The 10,157-nt window shown below is 41.0% G+C and overlaps 1 long non-coding RNA gene across 1 annotated transcript; it reads right to left on the bottom strand.

The window, feature by feature from the left end:
* Positions 1-590: 590 nt before the first annotated feature.
* LOC138852965 (uncharacterized) lies at positions 591-9,096 on the bottom strand. The gene is made up of 2 exons (XR_011392217.1): positions 9,044-9,096; positions 591-1,261 (listed from the first exon to the last, which is right to left on the bottom strand). It is a non-coding gene; the product is annotated as an uncharacterized lncRNA (long non-coding RNA).
* Between the last annotated feature and the right edge of the window lie 1,061 nt (positions 9,097-10,157).

Below are 10,157 nucleotides of genomic sequence, written 5' to 3'. Positions count from 1 at the left end.
CGTAGGATTATCATGATCTGGAGAAGGGGAAGCTTTGCTGTACAACAGGATTTTATCTTACACTTAACAGTCTCGTGAATTACCAGACCCCAGTCTGCAAGAGGGAAGTTAAGGAGTTCCTCAAGACAGTTCCTGATCAACCTGGCTGTGATGAATACGTTACCTCACGAAATCATAATAAAACTAATGTAAACAAACCATGGAATGGGTTGGGTTTGATCCCCACCGGTTCTGTGGTTTATTAATACGGTGGACTGTGTGCTGCTAGTAAAAATAGTCTTACTAATCAGGTCAGAAGCCAGGCCTCGCCAAGGACCGGGCCGAAGGGGGCAGTGACCCCCCGAAATCGAGGGGGGGCCAACAGACAGGTGGTAATCTACATTTCTCGGCGTGACTATCACATTACCGTAATATACTGATAATGATTGCAACGTTTTCAACAGCTGTGATGCACGCGTTGGACTGCGCGTGGCTGGCGTCAACAGTCTGGTCGATCAGGCTGTCAACAAAGAAGCTTGGTTTGAGACAGGGCCACCATCGTGCTTATTTTCCTCTGTTGCTTGAAGTTCTCTCCTGTTTCCGTCTCACTCTTTCTCCCCGGCATTATCTTATTTTCCTCTTATTTTTTTTTCAAGTTCTTCTCTTCCACCTTCGTATTTTTTTTTTTGTCTTAACGCCTTCAAAATTTTGCTTGTACAATCTTAACTGATTCTTATAATTTTTTTACGTTGTCTCCGCTTCTGTAATGCGTACTTTGGCCTGCACGCTGCCAGCACCAACAGTATGAATGATCAGACCATTAACCAAGAGACCTAGTGTGGGACCGGGATGGGGTGACGACCCCCGCAGTCAATACTAGGTACAAAGGTCGTCCCTGAGACTGGGCGGTTACTTGAGGACGGTGGGTGGTGGCTGCTGTAGGGGGCGAGGCAGAAGTTGTGTTTACTAGAGCGGAGAAACCATTAAGAACACCTGAGTCCTCTTAGTGGGACGTCGTGCGTCCTCTTGGTGGGACACATGCGTCCTCTTGGTCACTTGTACCTTCTTTGTTGGAAACTTGTATCTTTGTGGGACGCCTAACGTACGTTCCCTTAGTGGTCACCTGCGTTCTCTTGGTGGTAACCTCGGGAGAGAGAGAACCAGCACCTTCCTGTACACATCATTGATCCCCTCCAGTTGAAGGGGATGTGTTGCTATGCTGTCTCCAGTCTCCTCGATTTTTCTTGTTCCTCTTTTGTGCTGCTGCTTCCTTCCCGACCACCTGAGAAAGAACGCAAAGAGGGTAAAACACGAGTTTCTTGTTCCTTCAATATACTGGAAATGGAACTGATTAGACAAATTGGCATCCGTGGATGCTGGGGAAAAAACAAGGCCCTAGATTACTGAACGAACCTCCAAGGTTCATATCCAATTGTATGTTATATTCTGACTGACATACCTGCCTAGCATGGGCCAGTAGGCCTGCCGCAGTGCTCCTTTTTTGTCCTTACGTTATTTAGTAAGCTATTGTAATAATTCATATTTTACCTATTTACCTGTGATCGATCTCGAGAGTTTTCCTACTCTCGCGGCCATGCCCGGGCCAGACCTTCCTCTTGATTGCCTGGTACACAAGGCTGTTATTGCCAGCTTACAAGCCTACATATCCGCCATTACAAAGGTAAACGCAGACAATAGCAGAATACCTTAAATAAGCAACTTTTGATAGGATTTACGCTAAAACTGTGATAAACACTGAACATAACAAATGTATTAACACTATGTATTAAAACTAAGGGTATACATTAAAACCAGGTTATAATGATTAACTGGGGGAATTACCAGGATCAGATAGAGGGGAGACCAGGAGAGTCAACCATCTGGCCCCAGATCTCAAGGTCCCAGTGGAGTAATCCTCACAATGTAGCTACGCTTTATCTTGAGAGAAAACACTCACGGGTTCGTGAACAGTTGGATGCAATCCTAAATGAAGCCAAACTGACAGCACGAACTACTGGAATTTAAGTTTTCAGCACACTGCAGCTGACCTACAGAATGTAATGCTGTGCAACACTGACTAATGACTTTCTTTTATTATTTTAAGCCTAACTTGCAGCACTGAAACACTAATTCTTTGTTTATTTTTTTTTCTTTTAGCAGTTCAATAGGCTGAGTTTCAACTCTGGTAATTTGATCATACAACTTGCAAGCACAATTAAGCTTAATGTGCCTCTTCAGTTAAGCTTCAAAGTTGGTGTTTCTAAACAAAAGCTTGAATTAGATTTGGGTTGTGTATGTCCTAGTGTGTCATTTTTTAACTGAAAAAATGGATAGTTTCTAGATGATTTGCGGAAGTCTTCTGATTCGCTTCAAATCTGCAGTGAATATTAAAATTATGCCGCACTCTGCACTATTCCATTAGTGCACCTTGAAATACAGGGGACTGGGGTTATGCAACAGGGGGGATATATTTCTCAAATCGTACACCAACAGAAATAAATCTGATTATTTTGTATAAACCTGTAATGTAAATCAAATATGTTTAACAAGGTCAATACAGTGTGCTCGCTGTTTATTTTTAAGTGGACACCTTGATGAAGGTTTTCCCAGTATGCTGCCAGAGATGTCTGTATATCACCCACCAATACTCTCCCCTTCCCCCCACACACACACAATAGCGAATAAATCTCATGGGAAAATGTGACCAGCGGGGTGCCACAAGGGCCAGCACTTGCTCCAATGATACATAAACAACCTGACAAATTATGCACAACTTATGCAAAATAAGTAATGAAAATAGTTGCGATACCTAACATGAAGACCTGGATAAAATGAGTAAATGGAACGACAGATGGTTGATGGAATTCAACCATGGTAATGGAAATGGGGGAAAGAGGTAACAGACGCCATGAAGGTTAGAGATTGTGTGGTCAGATATTGAAAGGTTCAGGCAGAGGGAGGATCTGGGAGTAATTAAAAACAGATTGTCACGGGATGCTCACATAAATGAACCTGGAAGAAGCATATTTAACACTGGCAAACATAGAAAACATTAGTTATTTCGAACTTTAAAGAAAATATTGACAACCATTGGTTAATTTCACAATCTGCAGCACAGCCTAAAAAAACTTACGTGGATATGATTGAAAAATTCCAGAGACATACAAAATGGTTCCAAAAGTTAAAAAAGAAGTAATTATGAAGAAAGTGAAGCACTTAAACAACCTCGCTGGTTGAGGATAACAGAATATAAGAATAGAAATAAAATCACTTTCGTAGCACCATCAACATGAAGCCCAATGTTGCAAGAGTGAGGAAAATGATGTGAGGAACACTCGAAAGTTTTTCTTCCTTAATTAGTACTGTACTGGGATGACACACGATGAAGTAAATGAAAAAAAAAGCTTTGAATGACAAATGATCAAGTGAGCACTGAGGTTCAACGACAGAAACGAAGTTGTGGGTAATGAAGCCTCGTGGACAGGAGACCAGAGCAAAAACTGGGAAGAGGAGAACTGACTCAACTTGTGACAGCGCTGAAAGCACAAGACCTTTAGTTGAACATCGTTAAACATCTCAACGATGGCGCACAATATCAGGGGTAAACAAGCTTGAATACCAGGACTTCTTTTGGAGATACAAGGGTTCTAAGACCAGCAGCAGGGACACGCGAATAGGAAATAGGGCTCAGGAATAGAAGCTTGGGCTAGACCCCATCACTCGTAAATAGGTACAAACTCTGACAATCATGGAGTAATCAAATGTGGGAGGCAACACAGTCAGACATTTGAGAAAGGTCAAAAGTGACAGCCAGGATAGTTTCTGAGCCGAGGAAAATGAACGACGAACAAGACTGAAGGGATCGAACATCACGTTTACTGCTAGAACAAAACATCAGGGAAGACAAACACTGAATCTGACAGATACTCGGAGATAGGAATAGTGGACAGAGAGAGAGAGAGACCGTGGAATGAAAGAACGAAGTGTGAATAGATTGATCGCTAACCATAAAGTTAATGATCTTCAGGAACTACATCTTCAGTGTAAACGTTGGAAAGAAGTGGAACGCGCTGGATGAGGTGCTGTTGGAGTCTACCTGGAGAGTGGTGTCTACCTGGAGGGTGAAGGGTGGAGTCTACCTGGAGGCAAACTCCGTGGCTGGAAGAGCCCCAAAAGAACTAGGATTCAGAACTCAGCTATTGTGAATAAAGGGGAGACCAGGAGCTGAGCTCAACCCACACAAAGACAACTCCGCAAATGGAAGCCTATTCGGATTATTAATCCCAATACTGAAGAACCCGGGATTGAACCCGGATTCTTCGGTTGTGAGCCGAGCTGACTGCCACTGAGCAGCGAGGTGGGTGGGCCAGAAGTTGAGCAATACACGACGGAAGTCATGCAGTAACCCAGGCTTGTGATGACCTTTATACCAACACGTGTGACAAGACTGCAATGTGACCTTTGTTGATACACAGGTGTGAGGAACACGTGGTGAGACACGTGGGTGGTGAGGAACACGTGGTGAGACACGTGGGTGGTGAGGAACACGTGGTGAGACACGTGGGTGGTGAGGAACACGTGGCGAGCGAAACACGTGGGTGAAGAACACGTGGTGGGACACGTGGGTGGTAAGGGACACCATCTTCCACCACCACCATTTTATTCACAACCACTACCCCCCCACAACCACTACCATTACCATCATCCACCACCACTATAGTACTACCACCATCTACACCCATCCGGCCGCCATCTGCCTCACCGGATGCGAAATCTGGCGACAGGGAGGAAGCAGATGTAAAACCAGGGGTTTCCACGCGGGCCCCTGAAGCTGGGGTCGTCACCGGGGGGCCCTGAAGCTAGAGTTCCCACTTGGGGGATGGGGGAAGGAGTCTGGCTCTGAAAGCAAGTTTCTGAAGGCGAGTCTTTGATTCCTGGCTATAACATGTAATAAGGTATTTTATTTGTGAAGTATTGTCCGCGAGGGACGAAAAGTAAAGTCCCTGGTGAGCGAAACGTCTTCGGAAAGGCCATAACCTGTACTAGGTGGTGTTATTTACGTGGCGGCACTGTATTCCTACACTGTATTACTGTCACGTGGTTAAACAACACATTCCAGTCTTTCACAAGTGTACAGAGGAAAGTCTTTGATACCAAATCTCTGAACGGGTGGGGATCAAACTCGTGGCAAGCAGGGCCTAAAACTCACAGATCCGTGTTTTAACCAACACTCGGCCAACTGGCTCTTAGAAGAGTCATCCTACTTACTGAATTTCTATACAGCAACAGGGAGGTTAGCATGAGCCCCCCACTGTGACCATCAGTATATCAAAATTGACCGGTGTGCTACAAAATAAACCTTCTTACCTCCTCCCCCCATCCCTAATACAATGTTGCCTTTGGCACTTTACCCCTACAATCTCTAATGTAATATTTTTTAGAGGATAGCAATTGTTAGCAATATCTTAGACATGGTTAGGATTTAGTTTAAGTTTGCCGAGGCTCACATGTTCGCTTGCTGCCGGCCCCAGGATTCATCTTTCCAGGGTGATTTACATTAATATTTTTAAATATTTTTCCATTAACATAGAGCACCATGATGAGAGTGAAATCTACCTGTCATTGTTCAAGTCATAGTGTCTTGACCTAGGTATTGATGACAACGGAAGAGTTTGCTTACATATGACACTGAATATTTTAAATTGAAAATATGCATATTATATATATATATATATATATATATATATATATATATATATATATATATATATATATATATATATATATATATATATATATATATATATATATATATATATATATTGTAACCACGAACGAGTGGTATTGATCAATAGCAGCATTGCACTAGCCAAGGATTCGAACCCATGTTGTACTGCCCTGCGTCATGGTAAGCGAGAACCACATGACGCCTCGTGAGGCTAGTACACCAAACAGGGATGAGAATGAAATTTGCTTAGAAGCTCCCACACCTCCGTATGCCCTCGGATGGCGGCCCAACAGCTAGCTGTGTGCTGGCTGCGCCATTCTTGTAGGGTTGGGTGGTCCTGTGGTTTAAAGCGTCATGTGGTTCTCGCTTAACATGAGGCAGGCCAGTACAACATGGGTTCGAATCCTTGGCTAGCACAGTGTTGTTACTGATTACACTATATATATATTATAATATATATTATATATAATATATATTATATATAATATATATTATATATAATATATATATATATATATATATATATATATATATATATATATATATAACGTCGTGCCGAATAGGTAAAACTGGTCAATTAGCAAGAACTCAATTAAAATTAAGCCCTAAAATTTTCTCTATGTTTAATTTAAAAATACATTTTTTTTCATTTATGTTAATGTAAAAATTAATAATTGGGTACCAAAAAGAACCTTAGAAAACTTACTTAACCTTATTATAAAAATCGCAATTTAATTTAGCCTAATCCAACTAAATATATTTTAGATACGTTTACAATAATTTAATAAACAATGGAATATATTTTTTATCGTTAGGTTCAGAATGATTTTTGCGAAATTATTGCATTACACAAATTTTCGTTTGCCTTATTCGGTAAGAAGAGCGTTGCTATTTAAGCCAAAATCGCATGTTTTACCTATTTTATATATATATATATATATATATATATATATATATATATATATATATATATATATATATATATATATATATATATATATATATAAATATATATAATATATATATATATAAATATATATAATATATATATATATAATATATATAATATATATATATATAATATATATATATATAATATATATAATATATATATATATAATATATATAATATATATATATATATATATATATATATATAATATATATATATATATATATATATATATATAATATATATATATATATATATATATATATATATATATATATATATATATATATATATATATATATATATATATATATATATATATAAAGCAAGTCAGCAGTCCCCCACCGAGGCAGGGTGACCCAAAAAGAAAGAAAATCCCCAAAAAGAAAATACTTTCATCATTCAACACTTTTACCTCATTCACACATAATCACTGTTTTTGCAGAGGTGCTCAGAATACAACAGTTTAGAAGTATATACGTATAAAGATACACAACATATCCCTCCAAACTGCCACTATCCCGAACCCCTCCTTCAGAGTGCAGGCATTGTAATTCCCATTTCCAGGACTCAAGTCCGGCTATATAAAAATAACCAGTTTCCCTGAATCCCTTCACTAAATAATACCCTGCTCACACTCCAACAGCTCGTCAGGTCCCAAATACCATTCGTCTCCATTCACTCCTATCGAACACGCTCACGCACGCTTACCTGGTTTGCTGGAAGTCCAAGCCCCTCGCCCACAAAATCTCCTTTACCCCTTTCTTCCATCCTTTTCGAGGACGACCCCTACCCAGCCTTCCTTCCCCTACATATTTATACGCTCTCCATGTCATTCTACTTTGATTCATTCTCTCTAAATGACCAAACCACCTCAACAACCCCTCTTCAGCCCTCTAATACTTTTAACTCCACACCTTCTCCTAATTTCCACACTCCGAATTTTCTGCGTAATATTTACACCACACAATGCCCTTAGACAGGACATCTCCACTGCCTCCAACCGCCTCCTCGCTGCAGCATTTACAACTCAAGCTTCACACCCATGTAAGAGTGTTGGTACTACTGTACTTTCATAATATATATATATATAATTTTGAAAACACTATACATAGTACTCACTTTGTTTTGGTGCGACAACCAAGGCATTGTCGACGGCAGCGACTAACATTATTTGCCATCTTATCACATCAAAACTTAAGTGTTTACTGTGAATCAAACTTTGTTCCTGGGTACCTAAATCAGCCGCTGTATAATTACAAGAGCCAGCCACTGGCAAGACCAACTCCATCCTTGGCTGCAGCAAAATTCATCTAATTGCAGGAAATCCTGGATATTTTTTCTAAAATCCTCCGAACTTCTGTTACAACAAACTTTAACGTTCATGAATTTTAGTGCCATGCATTCTATGTTCTATGGTCCTATATTTAGCTACATTCTAAAGATACATGTAACAGCGTCCTTCTCTCTCTCGAAGCCGCCACGTCAAGCTGCCACGTATACGAGTAAACATCAACGAATCCTGGCTATCATCATCTCTACTTTTCCGGTTAGACACTTCTTACCATCAAAAGACTGGAAAACTATAAATGAGCATGACAAGGTTGAATAATAATACATCTCAGAAAGTATTTTTTTTTTTTGTATTTACACATCGGCCGTTTCCCACCAAGGCAGGGTGGCCGAAAAAGAAAAACTTCCATCATCATTTACTCCATCACTGTCTTGCCAGAGGTGCGCTTACACTACAATTATAAAACTGCAACATTAACACTCCTTCAGAGTGCAGACACTGTACTTTCCATCTCCAGAAGTCAAGTCTGGCCTGCCGATTTCCCTGAATCCCTTCATAAATATTACCTTGCTCACACTCCAACAGTACATCAAGTCCTAAAAACCATTTGTCTCCATTCGCTTCTATCTAACACATATTATAAAATAATACGTATGAGGTTTAAGCTATGTTACATGGCAGAAAAATTGAATATATAGAGGATTGCTTCTTCCAGAACTGAAGACAAGATGGCAGACGTCCTTTGGTTGACTAAGATGTTCGCGATCTTCTACATGTCTTACGATGCTAACAAGCATCCCCAGGCTATGCTGGGTAGCAGTAGTACACTTCAGAGTTTACGAAGAGAGGACATAACGTCCATTTCCCACTCAGTATAGCCAATTATTATTATTATTATACTCAAAGATAAGCGTCTGATGCAGACTGATCACTCCGGCAATAAGAACTGGCAATAAAAACACCGGTTACTAGATAGTTAACCAAGTATAACTTTAAAGAAAAACGAGGGTGATAATTTGATTACAACGTCGTTACTGGTAACCACATTGAACCCAAAACCTCCAACAACGTTCGTGGTAGATCACTTTACCTAATCAGAAGAGCGGAAGTGAAGTGATTCCCTCCGACTCCATACTAAACCAGGTGAGGCTAATACTACCAGGACTAGAAACAATCACTTCAGACCCGGAGCAATCTGCGTCTTTACAGCGGCCCGATAGATGGCAGGACAGCCTGCGACTCGCTGTTGCAGTCAGTCTCTTGTGAATCTGAAATACCTTAATACTGAATTTACAGGTTTTTCCCTCACAAACATGATCCATCTATTGAAGATACAGTAAAATGATGAATGCGTTCACTATTTCCCAACAAATCTCTTTCATTGAATTCGTTTTCTACATTACAATGCTTATTTGCATTGTTATCTGCTGCATTATTGAATAATGAGACACCGGTGCAACATTTGGGAATCTTTATTGCGTAAACGTTTCGCCAGCAAGTGGCTTCTTTAGTCCAGTACAAATAAGAACGGTGGAAGATGAGAAGGAATTTAAGGTAATCAGTCCCTCAACCCGAAGTCGATGTGTTCAATAGTTTAATGAGCCAGTACCTGTGTGTGTGTGGACCATAGCCAGTACCTGAGTGTGGACCAGCGTCAGTACCTGTGTGTGTGTGGACCATAGCCAGTACCTGAGTGTGGACCAGCGTCAGTACCTGTGTGTGTGTGGACCATAGCCAGTACCTGAGTGTGGACCAGCGTCAGTACCTGTGTGTGTGTGGACCATAGCCAGTACCTGAGTGTGGACCAGCGTCAGTACCTGTGTGTGTGTGGACCATAGCCAGTACCTGAGTGTGGACCAGCGTCAGTACCTGTGTGTGTGTGGACCATAGCCAGTACCTGAGTGTGGACCAGCGTCAGTACCTGTGTGTGTGTGTGGACCATAGCCAGTACCTGAGTGTGGACCAGCGTCAGTACCGGTGTGGACCAGGGCCAGTACCTGTGTGTGAACCAGAACCAGTACCTGTGTGTGGACCAGGGCCAGTACCTGTTTGTGGATGATATTCATTGATGGGAAGTGCCTGTTTGTGAGCCGCTATGTATGTGTGTGTGTGAGAGAGAGAGAGAGAGAGAGAGAGAGAGAGAGAGAGAGAGAGAGAGAGAGAGAGAGAGAGAGAGAGAGAGAGAGAGAGAGAGAGAGAGAGAG

The sequence above is a fragment of the Cherax quadricarinatus genome, chromosome 19, assembly GCF_038502225.1.
Source record: "Cherax quadricarinatus isolate ZL_2023a chromosome 19, ASM3850222v1, whole genome shotgun sequence".
NCBI lineage: Eukaryota > Metazoa > Arthropoda > Malacostraca > Decapoda > Parastacidae > Cherax > Cherax quadricarinatus.
Note: the sequence above shows the minus strand (reverse complement) of the source record. Positions and strands in the feature narration are given on the sequence as shown.